This window comes from Lissotriton vulgaris, chromosome 11 (assembly GCF_964263255.1).
Source record: "Lissotriton vulgaris chromosome 11, aLisVul1.2, whole genome shotgun sequence".
Taxonomy (NCBI): Eukaryota; Metazoa; Chordata; class Amphibia; order Caudata; family Salamandridae; genus Lissotriton; species Lissotriton vulgaris.
In genome coordinates this window covers 483,659,555-483,678,141 of record NC_141699.1, presented here as the reverse complement: position 1 = coordinate 483,678,141, position 18,587 = coordinate 483,659,555, and the positions used below count along the sequence as shown (strand labels likewise).

Genomic DNA, 18,587 nt, shown 5'->3' with positions numbered 1-18,587 from the left:
ACGTAGATGAGTAATTTTTTTTATGAAGCGTGTCTTGTTTAGGCTTTTGGACTCTTTCTGAGTACACTTAAGGGCCCGTTGCCACCGCCGTAATATATAGAAACGAGGGTAGAAATGTGCAGTGATTGATTACCGCTCATCTGTGCCCTGTCACTCATTTTGAGTGATGCATATTGCTATTTTTATTAATTGTATGAAAGTATGCGAAATAAGTGAGGACAACAGGGCACTGCTGGTATGTGCCCCGTCCTTCCGTTACTTTATTTTTTAGGTCTCGACCTGACATGAGTAGCGCATGGCTCGTATACGACAACAGTGACATCATACTCACTCAGCTGCGATGGCCGAGTGGTTAAGGCGTTGGACTTGAAATCCAATGGGGTTTCTCCGCGTAGGTTTGAATCCTGCTTGCAGCGGCATGAGATTTTGCATGAACACAATTTGTTTAGTTAAGTAAATGTTCACTTCTCATTACGCAATCCTCATCAAGTCACAGAGTTAAACTGCAAAAACTCATACTAGATGTAAACATTGAGACAATTTCCACACTCAGGAAGTGTTTTAGAGAGCAGGTGGCTCGGAAGGGTTCGTAGTCTGGACCTGTCCTGCCTGATCTAGACAAGTCATGAAAAGAGTACTTTTTTTATGAAGCGTGTCTTGTTTAAGCTTTTGGACTCTTTCTGAGTACACTTAAGGGCCCGTTGCCACCGCCGTAATATAGGGAAACGAGGATAGAAATGTGCAGTGATTGATTACCGCTCATCGGTGCCCTGTCACTCACTTTGAGTGATGCGTATTGCTATTTTTATTAATTGTATCAAAGCATGCAAAATAAGTGAGGACAACAGGGCACTGCTGGTATGTGTCCCGTCCTTCTGTTACTTTATTTTTTATGTCTCGGCCTGACGTGAGTAGTGCATGGCTCGTATACGACAACTGTGACATCATACTCACGCAGCTGCGATGGCCGAGTGGTTAAGGTGTTGGACATGAAATCCAATGGAGTTTCCCTGCGTAGGTTTGAATCCTGCTTGAAGCGTCATGAGATTTTGCATGAACACCATTTGGTTTAGTTAAGGAAATGTTCACTTCTCGTTACGCAATCCTCATCAAGTCACAGAGTTAAATGGCAAAAACTCAAACTAGATGTAAACATTGAGACAATTTCCACACCCAGGAAGTGTTTTAGAGAGCAGGTGGCTCGGAAGGGTTCGTAGTCTGGACCTGTCCTGCCTGATCTAGACAAGTCATGAAAAGAGTACTTTTTTTTATGAAGCGTGTCTTGTTTAAGCTTTTGGACTCTTTCTGAGTACACTTAAGGGCCCGTTGCCACCGCCGTAATATAGGGAAACGAGGATAGAAATGTGCAGTGATTGATTACCGCTCATCGGTGCCCTGTCACTCACTTTGAGTGATGCGTATTGCTATTTTTATTAATTGTATGAAAGCATGCCAAATAAGTGAGGACAACAGGGCACTGCTGGTACGTGTCCCGTCCTTCTGTTACTTTATTTTTTATGTCTCGGCCTGACGTGAGTAGTGCATGGCTCGTATACGACAACTGTGACATCATACTCACGCAGCTGCGATGGCCGAGTGGTTAAGGCGTTGGACTTGAAATCCAATGGGGTTTCCCCGCGTAGGTTCGAATCCTGCTTGCAGCGTCATGAGATTTTGCATGAACACCATTTGGTTTAGTTAAGTAAATGTTTACTTCTTGTTACGCAATCCTCATCAAGTCACAGAGTTAAACGGCAAAAACTCAAACTAGATGTAAACATTGAAACAAATTCCACACCTAGGAAGTGTTTTAGAGAGCAGGTGGCTCGGAAGGGTTTGTAGTCTGGACCTATCCTGCCTGATCTAGACAAGTTACGAAATGAGTAATTTTTTTTTTATGAAGCGTGTCTTGTTAAGGCTTTTGGACTCTTTCTGAGTACACTTAAGGGCCCGTTGCCACCGTCGTAATATATGGAAACGAGGGAAGAAATGTGCAGTGATTGATTACCGCTCATCTGTGCCCTGTCACTCATTTTGAGTGATGCATATTGCTATTTTTATTAATTGTATGAAAGTATGCGAAATAAGTGAGGACAACAGGGCACTGCTGGTATGTGCCCCGTCCTTCCGTTACTTTATTTTTTAGGTCTCGACCTGACATGAGTAGCGCATGGCTCGTATACGACAACAGTGACATTATACTCACGCAGCTGCGATGGCCGAGTGGTTAAGGCGTTGGACTTGGTTTCCAATGGGGTTTCCCCACGTAGGTTTGAATCCTGCTTGCAGCGGCATGAGATTTTGCATGAACACCATTTGGTTAAGTTAAGTAAATGTTCACTTCTCATTACGCAATCCTCATCAAGTCACAGAGTTAAACTGCAAAAACTCAAACTAGATGTAAACATTGAGACAATTTCCACACCCAGGAAGTGTTTTAGAGAGCAGGTGCCTCGGAAGGGTTCGTAGTCTGGACCTGTCCTACCTGATCTAGACAAGTCATGAAAAGAGTACTTTTTTTTATGAAGCGTGTCTTGTTTAAGCTTTTGGACTCTTTCTGAGTACACTTAAGGGCCCGTTGCCACCGCCGTAATATAGGGAAACGAGGATAGAAATGTGCAGTGATTGATTACCGCTCATCAGTGCCCTGTCACTCACTTTGAGTGATGCGTATTGCTATTTTTATTAATTGTATGAAAGCATGCAAAATAAGTGAGGACAACAGGGCACTGCTGGTACGTGCCCCGTCCTTCTGTTACTTTATTTTTTATGTCTCGGCCTGACGTGAGTAGTGCATGGCTCGTATACGACAACTGTGACATCATACTCACGCAGCTGCGATGGCCGAGTGGTTAAGGCATTGGACTTGAAATCCAATGGGGTTTCCCCACGTAGGTTCAAATCCTGCTTGCAGCGTCATGAGATTTTGCATGAACACCATTTGGATTAGTTAAGTAAATGTTTACTTCTTGTTACGCAATCCTCATCAAGTCACAGAGTTAAACGGCAAAAACTCAAACTAGATGTAAACATTGAAACAATTTCCACACCTAGGAAGTGTTTTAGAGAGCTGGTGGCTCGGAAGGGTTTGTAGTCTGGACCTGTCCTGCCTGATCTAGACAAGTCATGAAAAGAGTACTTTTTTTTATGAAGCGTGTCTTCTTTAAGCTTTTGGACTCTTTCTGAGTACACTTAAGGGCCCGTTGCCACCGCCGTAATATAGGGAAACGAGGATAGAAATGTGCAGTGATTGATTACCGCTCATCGGTGCCCTGTCACTCACTTTGAGTGATGCGTATTGCTATTTTTATTAATTGTATGAAAGTATGCGAAATAAGTGAGGACAACAGGGCACTGCTGGTATGTGCCCCGTCCTTCCGTTACTTTATTTTTTAGGTCTCAACCTGACATGAGTAGCGCAGGGCTCGTATACGACAACAGTGACATCATACTCACGCAGCTGCGATGGCCGAGTGGTTAAGGCGTTGGACTTGAAATCCAATGGGTTTTACCCTCGTAGGTTCGAAACCTGCTTGCAGCTGCATGAGATTTTGCATGAACACTATTTGGTTAAGTTAAGTTAATGTTCACTTCTCATTACGCAATCCTCATCAAGTCACAGATTTAAACTGCAAAAACTCAAACTAGATGTAAACATTGAGACAATTTCCACACCCAGGAAGTGTTTTAGAGAGCAGGTGGCTCGGAAGGGTTCGTAGTCTGGACCTGTCCTACCTGATCTAGACAAGTCATGAAAAGAGTACTTTTTTTTATGAAGCGTGTCTTGTTTAAGCTTTTGGACTCTTTCTGAGTACACTTAAGGGCCCGTTGCCACCGCCGTAATATAGGGAAACGAGGATAGAAATGTGCAGTGATTGATTACCGCTCATCGGTGCCCTGTCACTCACTTTGAGTGATGCGTATTGCTATTTTTATTAATTGTATGAAAGCATGCAAAATAAGTGAGGATAACAGGGCACTGCTGGTACGTGCCCCGTCCTTCTGTTACTTTATTTTTTATGTCTCGGCCTGACGTGAGTAGTGCATGGCTAGTATACGACAACTGTGACATCATACTCATGCAGCTGCGATGGCCGAGTGGTTAAGGCGTTGGACTCGAAATCCAATGGGGTTTCCCTGCGCAGGTTCGAATCCTGCTTGCAGCGTAGTGTGATTTTGCATGAACACCATTTGGTTTAGTTAAGGAAATGTTCACTTCTCGTTACGCAATCCTCATCAAGTCACAGAGTTAAATGGCAAAAACTCAAACTAGATGTAAACATTAAAACAATTTCCACACCTAGGAAGTGTTTTAGAGAGCAGGTGGCTCGGAATGGTTTGTAGTCTGGACCTATCCTGCCTGATCTAGACAAGTTACGTAGATGAGTAATTTTTTTTATGAAGCGTGTCTTGTTTAGGCTTTTGGACTCTTTCTGAGTACACTTAAGGGCCCGTTGCCACCGCCGTAATATATAGAAACGAGGGTAGAAATGTGCAGTGATTGATTACCGCTCATCTGTGCCCTGTCACTCATTTTGAGTGATGCATATTGCTATTTTTATTAATTGTATGAAAGTATGCGAAATAAGTGAGGACAACAGGGCACTGCTGGTATGTGCCCCGTCCTTCCGTTACTTTATTTTTTAGGTCTCGACCTGACATGAGTAGCGCATGGCTCGTATACGACAACAGTGACATCATACTCACTCAGCTGCGATGGCCGAGTGGTTAAGGCGTTGGACTTGAAATCCAATGGGGTTTCTCCGCGTAGGTTTGAATCCTGCTTGCAGCGGCATGAGATTTTGCATGAACACAATTTGTTTAGTTAAGTAAATGTTCACTTCTCATTACGCAATCCTCATCAAGTCACAGAGTTAAACTGCAAAAACTCATACTAGATGTAAACATTGAGACAATTTCCACACTCAGGAAGTGTTTTAGAGAGCAGGTGGCTCGGAAGGGTTCGTAGTCTGGACCTGTCCTGCCTGATCTAGACAAGTCATGAAAAGAGTACTTTTTTTATGAAGCGTGTCTTGTTTAAGCTTTTGGACTCTTTCTGAGTACACTTAAGGGCCCGTTGCCACCGCCGTAATATAGGGAAACGAGGATAGAAATGTGCAGTGATTGATTACCGCTCATCGGTGCCCTGTCACTCACTTTGAGTGATGCGTATTGCTATTTTTATTAATTGTATCAAAGCATGCAAAATAAGTGAGGACAACAGGGCACTGCTGGTATGTGTCCCGTCCTTCTGTTACTTTATTTTTTATGTCTCGGCCTGACGTGAGTAGTGCATGGCTCGTATACGACAACTGTGACATCATACTCACGCAGCTGCGATGGCCGAGTGGTTAAGGTGTTGGACATGAAATCCAATGGAGTTTCCCTGCGTAGGTTCGAATCCTGCTTGAAGCGTCATGAGATTTTGCATGAACACCATTTGGTTTAGTTAAGGAAATGTTCACTTCTCGTTACGCAATCCTCATCAAGTCACAGAGTTAAATGGCAAAAACTCAAACTAGATGTAAACATTGAGACAATTTCCACACCCAGGAAGTGTTTTCGAGAGCAGGTGGCTCGGAAGGGTTCGTAGTCTGGACCTGTCCTGCCTGATCTAGACAAGTCATGAAAAGAGTACTTTTTTTTATGAAGCGTGTCTTGTTTAAGCTTTTGGACTCTTTCTGAGTACACTTAAGGGCCCGTTGCCACCGCCGTAATATAGGGAAACGAGGATAGAAATGTGCAGTGATTGATTACCGCTCATCGGTGCCCTGTCACTCACTTTGAGTGATGCGTATTGCTATTTTTATTAATTGTATGAAAGCATGCCAAATAAGTGAGGACAACAGGGCACTGCTGGTACGTGTCCCGTCCTTCTGTTACTTTATTTTTTATGTCTCGGCCTGACGTGAGTAGTGCATGGCTCGTATACGACAACTGTGACATCATACTCACGCAGCTGCGATGGCCGAGTGGTTAAGGCGTTGGACTTGAAATCCAATGGGGTTTCCCCGCGTAGGTTCGAATCCTGCTTGCAGCGTCATGAGATTTTGCATGAACACCATTTGGTTTAGTTAAGTAAATGTTTACTTCTTGTTACGCAATCCTCATCAAGTCACAGAGTTAAACGGCAAAAACTCAAACTAGATGTAAACATTGAAACAAATTCCACACCTAGGAAGTGTTTTAGAGAGCAGGTGGCTCGGAAGGGTTTGTAGTCTGGACCTATCCTGCCTGATCTAGACAAGTTACGAAATGAGTAATTTTTTTTTTATGAAGCGTGTCTTGTTAAGGCTTTTGGACTCTTTCTGAGTACACTTAAGGGCCCGTTGCCACCGCCGTAATATATATCGAAACGAGGGAAGAAATGTGCAGTGATTGATTACCGCTCATCTGTGCCCTGTCACTCATTTTGAGTGATGCATATTGCTATTTTTATTAATTGTATGAAAGTATGCGAAATAAGTGAGGACAACAGGGCACTGCTGGTATGTGCCCCGTCCTTCCGTTACTTTATTTTTTAGGTCTCGACCTGACATGAGTAGCGCATGGCTCGTATACGACAACAGTGACATTATACTCACGCAGCTGCGATGGCCGAGTGGTTAAGGCGTTGGACTTGGTTTCCAATGGGGTTTCCCCACGTAGGTTTGAATCCTGCTTGCAGCGGCATGAGATTTTGCATGAACACCATTTGGTTAAGTTAAGTAAATGTTCACTTCTCATTACGCAATCCTCATCAAGTCACAGAGTTAAACTGCAAAAACTCAAACTAGATGTAAACATTGAGACAATTTCCACACCCAGGAAGTGTTTTAGAGAGCAGGTGCCTCGGAAGGGTTCGTAGTCTGGACCTGTCCTACCTGATCTAGACAAGTCATGAAAAGAGTACTTTTTTTTATGAAGCGTGTCTTGTTTAAGCTTTTGGACTCTTTCTGAGTACACTTAAGGGCCCGTTGCCACCGCCGTAATATAGGGAAACGAGGATAGAAATGTGCAGTGATTGATTACCGCTCATCAGTGCCCTGTCACTCACTTTGAGTGATGCGTATTGCTATTTTTATTAATTGTATGAAAGCATGCAAAATAAGTGAGGACAACAGGGCACTGCTGGTACGTGCCCCGTCCTTCTGTTACTTTATTTTTTATGTCTCGGCCTGACGTGAGTAGTGCATGGCTCGTATACGACAACTGTGACATCATACTCACGCAGCTGCGATGGCCGAGTGGTTAAGGCATTGGACTTGAAATCCAATGGGGTTTCCCCACGTAGGTTCAAATCCTGCTTGCAGCGTCATGAGATTTTGCATGAACACCATTTGGATTAGTTAAGTAAATGTTTACTTCTTGTTACGCAATCCTCATCAAGTCACAGAGTTAAACGGCAAAAACTCAAACTAGATGTAAACATTGAAACAATTTCCACACCTAGGAAGTGTTTTAGAGAGCTGGTGGCTCGGAAGGGTTTGTAGTCTGGACCTGTCCTGCCTGATCTAGACAAGTCATGAAAAGAGTACTTTTTTTTATGAAGCGTGTCTTCTTTAAGCTTTTGGACTCTTTCTGAGTACACTTAAGGGCCCGTTGCCACCGCCGTAATATAGGGAAACGAGGATAGAAATGTGCAGTGATTGATTACCGCTCATCGGTGCCCTGTCACTCACTTTGAGTGATGCGTATTGCTATTTTTATTAATTGTATGAAAGTATGCGAAATAAGTGAGGACAACAGGGCACTGCTGGTATGTGCCCCGTCCTTCCGTTACTTTATTTTTTAGGTCTCAACCTGACATGAGTAGCGCAGGGCTCGTATACGACAACAGTGACATCATACTCACGCAGCTGCGATGGCCGAGTGGTTAAGGCGTTGGACTTGAAATCCAATGGGTTTTACCCACGTAGGTTCGAAACCTGCTTGCAGCTGCATGAGATTTTGCATGAACACTATTTGGTTAAGTTAAGTTAATGTTCACTTCTCATTACGCAATCCTCATCAAGTCACAGATTTAAACTGCAAAAACTCAAACTAGATGTAAACATTGAGACAATTTCCACACCCAGGAAGTGTTTTAGAGAGCAGGTGGCTCGGAAGGGTTCGTAGTCTGGACCTGTCCTACCTGATCTAGACAAGTCATGAAAAGAGTACTTTTTTTTATGAAGCGTGTCTTGTTTAAGCTTTTGGACTCTTTCTGAGTACACTTAAGGGCCCGTTGCCACCGCCGTAATATAGGGAAACGAGGATAGAAATGTGCAGTGATTGATTACCGCTCATCGGTGCCCTGTCACTCACTTTGAGTGATGCGTATTGCTATTTTTATTAATTGTATGAAAGCATGCAAAATAAGTGAGGATAACAGGGCACTGCTGGTACGTGCCCCGTCCTTCTGTTACTTTATTTTTTATGTCTCGGCCTGACGTGAGTAGTGCATGGCTAGTATACGACAACTGTGACATCATACTCATGCAGCTGCGATGGCCGAGTGGTTAAGGCGTTGGACTCGAAATCCAATGGGGTTTCCCTGCGCAGGTTCGAATCCTGCTTGCAGCGTAGTGTGATTTTGCATGAACACCATTTGGTTTAGTTAAGGAAATGTTCACTTCTCGTTACGCAATCCTCATCAAGTCACAGAGTTAAATGGCAAAAACTCAAACTAGATGTAAACATTAAAACAATTTCCACACCTAGGAAGTGTTTTAGAGAGCAGGTGGCTCGGAATGGTTTGTAGTCTGGACCTATCCTGCCTGATCTAGACAAGTTACGTAGATGAGTAATTTTTTTTATGAAGCGTGTCTTGTTTAGGCTTTTGGACTCTTTCTGAGTACACTTAAGGGCCCGTTGCCACCGCCGTAATATATAGAAACGAGGGTAGAAATGTGCAGTGATTGATTACCGCTCATCTGTGCCCTGTCACTCATTTTGAGTGATGCATATTGCTATTTTTATTAATTGTATGAAAGTATGCGAAATAAGTGAGGACAACAGGGCACTGCTGGTATGTGCCCCGTCCTTCCGTTACTTTATTTTTTAGGTCTCGACCTGACATGAGTAGCGCATGGCTCGTATACGACAACAGTGACATCATACTCACTCAGCTGCGATGGCCGAGTGGTTAAGGCGTTGGACTTGAAATCCAATGGGGTTTCTCCGCGTAGGTTTGAATCCTGCTTGCAGCGGCATGAGATTTTGCATGAACACAATTTGTTTAGTTAAGTAAATGTTCACTTCTCATTACGCAATCCTCATCAAGTCACAGAGTTAAACTGCAAAAACTCATACTAGATGTAAACATTGAGACAATTTCCACACTCAGGAAGTGTTTTAGAGAGCAGGTGGCTCGGAAGGGTTCGTAGTCTGGACCTGTCCTGCCTGATCTAGACAAGTCATGAAAAGAGTACTTTTTTTATGAAGCGTGTCTTGTTTAAGCTTTTGGACTCTTTCTGAGTACACTTAAGGGCCCGTTGCCACCGCCGTAATATAGGGAAACGAGGATAGAAATGTGCAGTGATTGATTACCGCTCATCGGTGCCCTGTCACTCACTTTGAGTGATGCGTATTGCTATTTTTATTAATTGTATCAAAGCATGCAAAATAAGTGAGGACAACAGGGCACTGCTGGTATGTGTCCTGTCCTTCTGTTACTTTATTTTTTATGTCTCGGCCTGACGTGAGTAGTGCATGGCTCGTATACGACAACTGTGACATCATACTCACGCAGCTGCGATGGCCGAGTGGTTAAGGTGTTGGACTTGAAATCCAATGGAGTTTCCCCGCGTAGGTTCGAATCCTGCTTGAAGCGTCATGAGATTTTGCATGAACACCATTTGGTTTAGTTAAGGAAATGTTCACTTCTCGTTACGCAATCCTCATCAAGTCACAGAGTTAAATGGCAAAAACTCAAACTAGATGTAAACATTGAGACAATTTCCACACCCAGGAAGTGTTTTAGAGAGCAGGTGGCTCGGAAGGGTTCGTAGTCTGGACCTGTCCTGCCTGATCTAGACAAGTCATGAAAAGAGTACTTTTTTTTATGAAGCGTGTCTTGTTTAAGCTTTTGGACTCTTTCTGAGTACACTTAAGGGCCCGTTGCCACCGCCGTAATATAGGGAAACGAGGATAGAAATGTGCAGTGATTGATTACCGCTCATCGGTGCCCTGTCACTCACTTTGAGTGATGCGTATTGCTATTTTTATTAATTGTATGAAAGCATGCCAAATAAGTGAGGACAACAGGGCACTGCTGGTACGTGTCCCGTCCTTCTGTTACTTTATTTTTTATGTCTCGGCCTGACGTGAGTAGTGCATGGCTCGTATACGACAACTGTGACATCATACTCACGCAGCTGCGATGGCCGAGTGGTTAAGGCGTTGGACTTGAAATCCAATGGGGTTTCCCCGCGTAGGTTCGAATCCTGCTTGCAGCGTCATGAGATTTTGCATGAACACCATTTGGTTTAGTTAAGTAAATGTTTACTTCTTGTTACGCAATCCTCATCAAGTCACAGAGTTAAACGGCAAAAGCTCAAACTAGATGTAAACATTGAAACAAATTCCACACCTAGGAAGTGTTTTAGAGAGCAGGTGGCTCGGAAGGGTTTGTAGTCTGGACCTATCCTGCCTGATCTAGACAAGTTACGAAATGAGTAATTTTTTTTTATGAAGCGTGTCTTGTTAAGGCTTTTGGACTCTTTCTGAGTACACTTAAGGGCCCGTTGCCACCGCCGTAATATATGGAAACGAGGGAAGAAATGTGCAGTGATTGATTACCGCTCATCTGTGCCCTGTCACTCATTTTGAGTGATGCATATTGCTATTTTTATTAATTGTATGAAAGTATGCGAAATAAGTGAGGACAACAGGGCACTGCTGGTATGTGCCCCGTCCTTCCGTTACTTTATTTTTTAGGTCTCGACCTGACATGAGTAGCGCATGGCTCGTATACGACAACAGTGACATTATTCTCACGCAGCTGCGATGGCCGAGTGGTTAAGGCGTTGGACTTGATTTCCAATGGGGTTTCCCCACGTAGGTTTGAATCCTGCTTGCAGCGGCATGAGATTTTGCATGAACACCATTTGGTTAAGTTAAGTAAATGTTCACTTCTCATTACGCAATCCTCATCAAGTCACAGAGTTAAACTGCAAAAACTCAAACTAGATGTAAACATTGAGACAATTTCCACACCCAGGAAGTGTTTTAGAGAGCAGGTGCCTCTGAAGGGTTCGTAGTCTGGACCTGTCCTACCTGATCTAGACAAGTCATGAAAAGAGTACTTTTTTTTATGAAGCGTGTCTTGTTTAAGCTTTTGGACTCTTTCTGAGTACACTTAAGGGCCCGTTGCCACCGCCGTAATATAGGGAAACGAGGATAGAAATGTGCAGTGATTGATTACCGCTCATCAGTGCCCTGTCACTCACTTTGAGTGATGCGTATTGCTATTTTTATTAATTGTATGAAAGCATGCAAAATAAGTGAGGACAACAGGGCACTGCTGGTACGTGCCCCGTCCTTCTGTTACTTTATTTTTTATGTCTCGGCCTGACGTGAGTAGTGCATGGCTCGTATACGACAACTGTGACATCATACTCACGCAGCTGCGATGGCCGAGTGGTTAAGGCGTTGGACTTGAAATCCAATGGGTTTTCCCCACGTAGGTTCGAAACCTGCTTGCAGCGGCAGGAGATTTTGCATGAACACTATTTGGTTAAGTTAAGTTAATGTTCACTTCTCATTACGCAATCCTCATCAAGTCACAGAGTTAAACTGCAAAAACTCAAACTAGATGTAAACATTGAAACAATTTCCACACCTAGGAAGTGTTTTAGAGAGCAGGTGGCTCGGAAGGGTTGTAGTCTGGACCTATCCTGCCTGATCTAGACAAGTTACGAAATGAGTAATTTTTTTTTTATGAAGCGTGTCTTGTTAAGGCTTTTGGACTCTTTCTGAGTACACTTAAGGGCCCGTTGCCACCGCCGTAATATATGGAAACGAGGGAAGAAATGTGCAGTGATTGATTACCGCTCATCTGTGCCCTGTCACTCATTTTGAGTGATGCATATTGCTATTTTTATTAATTGTATGAAAGTATGCGAAATAAGTGAGGACAACAGGGCACTGCTGGTATGTGCCCCGTCCTTCCGTTACTTTATTTTTTAGGTCTCGACCTGACATGAGTAGCGCATGGCTCGTATACGACAACAGTGACATTATACTCACGCAGCTGCGATGGCCGAGTGGTTAAGGCGTTGGACTTGAAATCCAATGGGGTTTCCCCACGTAGGTTCGAATCCTGCTTGCAGCGGCATGAGATTTTGCATGAACACCATTTGGTTAAGTTAAGTAAATGTTCACTTCTCATTACGCAATCCTCATCAAGTCACAGAGTTAACCCAGGAAGTGTTTTAGAGAGCAGGTGCCTCGGAAGGGTTCGTAGTCTGGACATGTCCTACCTGATCTAGACAAGTCATGAAAAGAGTACTTTTTTTATGAAGCGTGTCTTGTTTAAGCTTTTGGACTCTTTCTGAGTACACTTAAGGGCCCGTTGCCACCGCCGTAATATAGGGAAACGAGGATAGAAATGTGCAGTGATTGATTACCGCTCATCGGTGCCCTGTCACTCACTTTGAGTGATGCGTATTGCTATTTTTATTAATTGTATTAAAGCATGCAAAATAAGTGAGGACAACAGGGCACTGCTGGTACGTGCCCCGTCCTTCTGTTACTTTATTTTTTATGTCTCGGCCTGACGTGAGTAGTGCATGGCTAGTATACGACAACTGTGACAGCATACTCACGCAGCTGCGATGGCCGAGTGGTTAAGGCGTTGGACTTGAAATCCAATGGGGTTTCCCCGTGTAGGTTCGAATCCTGCTTGCAGCGTCATGAGATTTTGCATGAACACCATTTGGTTTATTTAAGTAAATGTTTACTTCTTGTTACGCAATCCTCATCAAGTCACAGAGTTAAACGGCAAAAACTCAAACTAGATGTAAACATTGAGACAATTTCCACACCCAGGAAGTGTTTTAGAGAGCAGGTGCCTCGGAAGGGTTCGTAGTCTGGACCTGTCCTGCATGATCTAGACAAGTCATGAAAAGAGTAATTATTTTTTTATGAAGCGTGTCTTGTTTAGGCTTTTGGACTCTTTCTTAGTACACTTAAGGGCCCGTTACCACCGCCGTAATATAGGGAAAAGAGGGTAGAAATGCGCAATGATTGATTACCACTCATCTGTGCCTTTTCACTCACTTTGAGTGATGCATGTTGCTATTTGTATTTATTGTATGAAAGCATGCAAAATAAGTGAGGACAACAGGGCACTGCTGGTACGTGCCCCGTCCTTCTGTTACTTTATTTTTTGGTCTCGGCCTGACATGAGCAGAGTATGGCTCGTATACGACAACAGTGACATCATACTCATGCAGCTGCGATGGCCGAGTGGTTAAGGCGTTGGACTCGAAATCCAATGGGGTTTCCCTGCGCAGGTTCGAATCCTGCTTGCAGCGTAGTGTGATTTTGCATGAACACCATTTGGTTTAGTTAAGGAAATGTTCACTTCTTGTTCGCAATCCTCATCAAGTTACAGAGTTAAATGGAAAAAACTCAAACTAGATGTAAACATTGAGACAATTTCCACACCCAGGAAGTGTTTTAGAGAGCTGGTGGCTCAGAAGGGTTTGTAGTCTGGACCTGTCCTGCCTGATCTAGACAAGTCATGAAAAGAGTACTTTTTTTTTAATGATGCATGTCTTGTTTAGGCTTTTGGACTCTTTCTTAGTACACTTAAGGGCCTGTTACCACCGCCGTAATATAGGGAAAAGTGGCTAGAAACATGCAGTGATTGATTACCACTCATCTGTGCCCTTTCACTCACTTTGAGTGATGCATGTTGCTATTTTTATTAATTGTATGAAAGCATGCAAAATAAGTGAGGACAACAGGGCACTGCTGGTACGTGCCCCGTCCTTCCGTTACTTTATTTTTTTGGTCTCCGCCTGACATGAGCAGAGCATGGCTCGTATAAGACAACAGTGACATCATACTCATGCAGCTGCGATGGCCGAGTGGTTAAGGCGTTGGACTCGAAATCCAATGGGGTTTCCCTGCGCAGGTTCGAATCCTGCTTGCAGCGTAGTGTGATTTTGCATGAACATCATTTGGTTTAGTTAAGGAAATGTTCACTTCTCGTTACGCAATCCTCATCAAGTCACAGAGTTAAACGGCAAAAACTCAAACTAGATGTAAACATTGAAACCATTTCCACACCTAGGAAGTGTTTTAGAGAGCAGGTGGCTCGGAAGGGTTTGTAGTCTGGACCTATCCTGCCTGATCTAGACAAGTTACGAAATGAGTAATTTTTTTTATGAAGCGTGTCTTGTTTAGGCTTTTGGACTCTTTCTGAGTACACTTAAGGGCCCGTTGCCACCGCCGTAACATATGGAAACGAGGGTAGAAATGTGCAGTGGTTGATTACCGCTCATCTGTGCCCTGTCACTCATTTTGAGTGATGCATATTGCTATTTTTATTAATTGTATGAAAGTATGCGAAATAAGTGAGGACAACAGGGCACTGCTGGTATGTGCCCCGTCCTTCCGTTACTTTATTTTTTAGGTCTCGACCTGACATGAGTAGCGCATGGCTCGTATACGACAACAGTGACATCATACTCACGCAGCTGCGATGGCCGAGTGGTTAAGGCGTTGGACTTGAAATCCAATGGGGTTTCCCCACGTAGGTTCGAATCCTGCTTGCAGCGTCATGAGATTTTGCATGAACACCATTTGGTTTAGTTAAGTAAATGTTTACTTCTTGTTACGCAATCCTCATCAAGTCACAGAGTTAAACTGCAAAAACTCAAACTAGATGTAAACATTGAGACAATTTCCACACTCAGGAAGTGTTTTAGAGAGCAGGTGGCTCGGAAGGGTTCGTAGTCTGGACCTGTCCTGCCTGATCTAGACAAGTCATGAAAAGAGTACTTTTTTTTATGAAGCGTGTCTTGTTTAAGCTTTTGGACTCTTTCTGAGTACACTTAAGGGCCCGTTGCCACCGACGTAATATAGGGAAACGAGGATAGAAATGTGCAGTGATTGATTACCGCTCATCGGTGCCCTGTCACTCACTTTGAGTGATGCGTATTGCTATTTTTATTAATTGTCTGAAAGCATGCAAAATAAGTGAGGACAACAGGGCACTGCTGGTACGTGCCCCGTCCTTCTGTTACTTTATTTTTTATGTCTCGGCCTGACGTGAGTAGTGCATAGCTCGTATACGACAACTGTGACATCATACTCACGCAGCTGCGATGGCCGAGTGGTTAAGGCGTTGGACTTGAAATCCATTGGGGTTTCCCCGCGTAGGTTCGAATCCTGCTTGCAGCGTCATGAGATTTTGCATGAACACCATTTGGTTTAGTTAAGTAAATGTTTACTTCTTGTTACGCAATCCTCATCAAGTCACGGAGTTAAACGGCAAAAACTCAAACTAGATGTAAACATTGAGACAATTTCCACACCCAGGAAGTGTTTTAGAGAGCAGGTGCCTCGGAAGAGTTCGTAGTCTGGACCTGTCCTGCATGATCTAGACAAGTCATGAAAAGAGTAATAATTTTTTTATGAAGCGTGTCTTGTTTAGGCTTTTGGACTCTTTCTTAGTACACTTAAGGGCCTGTTACCACCGCTGTAATATAGGGAAAAGAGGGTAGAAATGCGCAATGATTGATTACCACTCATCTGTGCCCTTTCACTCACTTTGAGTGATGCATGTTGCTATTTTTATTAATTGTATGAAAGCATGCAAAATAAGTGAGGACAACAGGGCACTGCTGGTACGTGCCCCGTCCTTCTGTTACTTTATTTTTTGGTCTCGGCCTGACATGAGCAGAGTATGGCTCGTATACGACAACAGTGACATCATACTCATGCAGCTGCGATGGCCGAGTGGTTAAGGCGTTGGACTCGAAATCCAATGGGGTTTCCCTGCGCAGGTTCGAATCCTGCTTGCAGCGTAGTGTGATTTTGCATGAACACCATTTGGTTTAGTTAAGGAAATGTTCACTTCTTGTTCGCAATCCTCATCAAGTCACAGAGGTAAATGGAAAAAACTCAAACTAGATGTAAACATTGAGACAATTTCCACTCCCAGGAAGTGTTTTAGAGAGCTGGTGGCTCGGAAGGGTTTGTAGTCTGGACCTGTCCTGCCTGATCTAGACAAGTCATGAAAAGAGTACTTTTTTTATGATGCATGTCTTGTTTAGGCTTTTGGACTCTTTCATAGTACACTTAAGGGCCTGTTACCACCGCCGTAATATAGGGAAAAGTGGGTAGAAACATGCAGTGATTGATTACCACTCATCTGTGCCCTTTCACTCACTTTGAGTGATGCATGTTGCTATTTTTATTAATTGTATGAAAGCATGCAAAATAAGCGAGGACAACAGGGCACTGCTGGTACGTGCCCCGTCCTTCTGTTACTTTATTTTTTGGTCTCGGCCTGACATGAGCAGAGTATGGCTCGTATACGACAACAGTGACATCATACTCATGCAGCTGCGATGGGCGAGTGGTTAAGGCGTTGGACTCAAAATCCAATGGGGTTTACCTGCGCAGGTTCGAATCCTGCTTGCAGCGTAGTATGATTTTGCATGAACACCATTTGGTTTAGTTAAGGAAATGTTCACTTCTCGTTACGCAATCCTCATCAAGTCACAGAGTTAATGGCAAAAACTCAAACTAGATGTAAACATTAAAACAATTTCCACACCTAGGAAGTGTTTTAGAGAGCAGGTGGCTCGGAAGGGTTTGTAGTCTGGACCTATCCTGCCTGATCTAGACAAGTTACGAAATGAGTAATTTTTTTTATGAAGCGTGTCTTGTTTAGGCTTTTGGACTCTTTCTGAGTACACTTAAGGGCCCGTTGCCACCGCCGTAATATATAGAAACGAGGGTAGAAATGTGCAGTGATTGATTACCGCTCATCGGTGCCCTGTCACTCACTTTGAGTGATGCGTATTGCTATTTTTATTAATTGTATGAAAGCATGCCAAATAAGTGAGGACAACAGGGCACTGCTGGTACGTGTCCCGTCCTTCTGTTACTTTATTTTTTATGTCTCGGCCTGACGTGAGTAGTGCATGGCTCGTATACGACAACTGTGACATCATACTCACGCAGCTGCGATGGCCGAGTGGTTAAGGCGTTGGACTTGAAATCCAATGGGGTTTCCCCGCGTAGGTTCGAATCCTGCTTGCAGCGTCATGAGATTTTGCATGAACACCATTTGGTTTAGTTAAGTAAATGTTTACTTCTTGTTACGCAATCCTCATCAAGTCACAGAGTTAAACGGCAAAAACTCAAACTAGATGTAAACATTGAAACAATTTCCACACCTAGGAAGTGTTTTAGAGAGCAGGTGGCTCGGAAGGGTTTGTAGTCTGGACCTATCCTGCCTGATCTAGACAAGTTACGAAATGAGTAATTTTTTTTTATGAAGCGTGTCTTGTTAAGGCTTTTGGACTCTTTCTGAGTACACTTAAGGGCCCGTTGCCACCGCCGTAATATAGGGAAACGAGGATAGAAATGTGCAGTGATTGATTACCGCTCATCGGTGCCCTGTCACTCACTTTGAGTGATGCGTATTGCTATTTTTATTAATTGTATGAAAGCATGCCAAATAAGTGAGGACAACAGGGCACTGCTGGTATGTGCCCCGTCCTTCCGTTACTTTATTTTTTAGGTCTCGACCTGACATGAGTAGCGCATGGCTCGTATACGACAACAGTGACATCATACTCACGCAGCTGCGATGGCCGAGTGGTTAAGGCGTTGGACTTGAAATCCAATGGGGTTTCCCCGCGTAGGTTCGAATCCTGCTTGCAGCGTCATGAGATTTTGCATGAACACCATTTGGTTTAGTTAAGTAAATGTTTACTTCTTGTTACGCAATCCTCATCAAGTCACAGAGTTAAACTGCAAAAACTCAAACTAGATGTAAACATTGAGACAATTTCCACACTCAGGAAGTGTTTTAGAGAGCAGGTGGCTCGGAAGGGTTCGTAGTCTGGACCTGTCCTGCCTGATCTAGACAAGTCATGAAAAGAGTACTTTTTTTTATGAAGCGTGTCTTGTTTAAGCTTTTGGACTCTTTCTGAGTACACTTAAGGGCCCGTTGCCACCGACGTAATATAGGGAAACGAGGATAGAAATGTGCAGTGATTGATTACCGCTCATCGGTGCCCTGTCACTCACTTTGAGTGATGCGTATTGCTATTTTTATTAATTGTCTGAAAGCATGCAAAATAAGTGAGGACAACAGGGCACTGCTGGTACGTGCCCCGTCCTTCTGTTACTTTATTTTTTATGTCTCGGCCTGACGTGAGTAGTGCATGGCTCGTATACGACAACTGTGACATCATACTCACGCAGCTGCGATGGCCGAGTGGTTAAGGCGTTGGACTTGAAATCCAATGGGGTTTCCCCGCGTAGGTTCGAATCCTGCTTGCAGCGTCATGAGATTTTGCATGAACACCATTTGGTTTAGTTAAGTAAATGTTTACTTCTTGTTACGCAATCCTCATCAAGTCACGGAGTTAAAC

General features: G+C 43.6%; 22 non-coding genes across 22 annotated transcripts; all 22 read left to right on the top strand.

The window, feature by feature from the left end:
• Positions 1–1,582: 1,582 nt before the first annotated feature.
• TRNAS-UGA (transfer RNA serine (anticodon UGA)) lies at positions 1,583–1,664 on the top strand. Its single transcript has one exon. It is a non-coding gene; the product is annotated as a tRNA-Ser (tRNA).
• A 545-nt stretch (positions 1,665–2,209) lies between these two features.
• TRNAP-UGG (transfer RNA proline (anticodon UGG)) lies at positions 2,210–2,291 on the top strand. Its single transcript has one exon. It is a non-coding gene; the product is annotated as a tRNA-Pro (tRNA).
• Positions 2,292–2,834: 543 nt separating this feature from the next.
• TRNAS-UGA (transfer RNA serine (anticodon UGA)) lies at positions 2,835–2,916 on the top strand. The gene has a single exon. It is a non-coding gene; the product is annotated as a tRNA-Ser (tRNA).
• Positions 2,917–3,459: 543 nt separating this feature from the next.
• On the top strand, positions 3,460–3,541 carry TRNAS-UGA (transfer RNA serine (anticodon UGA)). The gene has a single exon. It is a non-coding gene; the product is annotated as a tRNA-Ser (tRNA).
• Positions 3,542–4,084: 543 nt separating this feature from the next.
• Positions 4,085–4,166, top strand: TRNAS-CGA (transfer RNA serine (anticodon CGA)). The gene has a single exon. It is a non-coding gene; the product is annotated as a tRNA-Ser (tRNA).
• Positions 4,167–5,958: 1,792 nt separating this feature from the next.
• TRNAS-UGA (transfer RNA serine (anticodon UGA)) lies at positions 5,959–6,040 on the top strand. Its single transcript has one exon. It is a non-coding gene; the product is annotated as a tRNA-Ser (tRNA).
• Positions 6,041–6,587: 547 nt separating this feature from the next.
• On the top strand, positions 6,588–6,669 carry TRNAP-UGG (transfer RNA proline (anticodon UGG)). The gene has a single exon. It is a non-coding gene; the product is annotated as a tRNA-Pro (tRNA).
• A 543-nt stretch (positions 6,670–7,212) lies between these two features.
• TRNAS-UGA (transfer RNA serine (anticodon UGA)) lies at positions 7,213–7,294 on the top strand. Its single transcript has one exon. It is a non-coding gene; the product is annotated as a tRNA-Ser (tRNA).
• A 543-nt stretch (positions 7,295–7,837) lies between these two features.
• Positions 7,838–7,919, top strand: TRNAS-UGA (transfer RNA serine (anticodon UGA)). The gene has a single exon. It is a non-coding gene; the product is annotated as a tRNA-Ser (tRNA).
• Positions 7,920–8,462: 543 nt separating this feature from the next.
• Positions 8,463–8,544, top strand: TRNAS-CGA (transfer RNA serine (anticodon CGA)). The gene has a single exon. It is a non-coding gene; the product is annotated as a tRNA-Ser (tRNA).
• A 1,792-nt stretch (positions 8,545–10,336) lies between these two features.
• TRNAS-UGA (transfer RNA serine (anticodon UGA)) lies at positions 10,337–10,418 on the top strand. Its single transcript has one exon. It is a non-coding gene; the product is annotated as a tRNA-Ser (tRNA).
• A 1,795-nt stretch (positions 10,419–12,213) lies between these two features.
• TRNAS-UGA (transfer RNA serine (anticodon UGA)) lies at positions 12,214–12,295 on the top strand. The gene has a single exon. It is a non-coding gene; the product is annotated as a tRNA-Ser (tRNA).
• Positions 12,296–12,791: 496 nt separating this feature from the next.
• On the top strand, positions 12,792–12,873 carry TRNAS-UGA (transfer RNA serine (anticodon UGA)). Its single transcript has one exon. It is a non-coding gene; the product is annotated as a tRNA-Ser (tRNA).
• A 544-nt stretch (positions 12,874–13,417) lies between these two features.
• Positions 13,418–13,499, top strand: TRNAS-CGA (transfer RNA serine (anticodon CGA)). Its single transcript has one exon. It is a non-coding gene; the product is annotated as a tRNA-Ser (tRNA).
• Positions 13,500–14,043: 544 nt separating this feature from the next.
• On the top strand, positions 14,044–14,125 carry TRNAS-CGA (transfer RNA serine (anticodon CGA)). Its single transcript has one exon. It is a non-coding gene; the product is annotated as a tRNA-Ser (tRNA).
• Positions 14,126–14,668: 543 nt separating this feature from the next.
• Positions 14,669–14,750, top strand: TRNAS-UGA (transfer RNA serine (anticodon UGA)). Its single transcript has one exon. It is a non-coding gene; the product is annotated as a tRNA-Ser (tRNA).
• A 543-nt stretch (positions 14,751–15,293) lies between these two features.
• On the top strand, positions 15,294–15,375 carry TRNAS-UGA (transfer RNA serine (anticodon UGA)). The gene has a single exon. It is a non-coding gene; the product is annotated as a tRNA-Ser (tRNA).
• Positions 15,376–15,919: 544 nt separating this feature from the next.
• TRNAS-CGA (transfer RNA serine (anticodon CGA)) lies at positions 15,920–16,001 on the top strand. The gene has a single exon. It is a non-coding gene; the product is annotated as a tRNA-Ser (tRNA).
• A 540-nt stretch (positions 16,002–16,541) lies between these two features.
• TRNAL-CAA (transfer RNA leucine (anticodon CAA)) lies at positions 16,542–16,623 on the top strand. The gene has a single exon. It is a non-coding gene; the product is annotated as a tRNA-Leu (tRNA).
• Positions 16,624–17,165: 542 nt separating this feature from the next.
• Positions 17,166–17,247, top strand: TRNAS-UGA (transfer RNA serine (anticodon UGA)). Its single transcript has one exon. It is a non-coding gene; the product is annotated as a tRNA-Ser (tRNA).
• Positions 17,248–17,791: 544 nt separating this feature from the next.
• Positions 17,792–17,873, top strand: TRNAS-UGA (transfer RNA serine (anticodon UGA)). The gene has a single exon. It is a non-coding gene; the product is annotated as a tRNA-Ser (tRNA).
• Positions 17,874–18,416: 543 nt separating this feature from the next.
• TRNAS-UGA (transfer RNA serine (anticodon UGA)) lies at positions 18,417–18,498 on the top strand. The gene has a single exon. It is a non-coding gene; the product is annotated as a tRNA-Ser (tRNA).
• The last annotated feature ends 89 nt before the right edge of the window (positions 18,499–18,587 follow it).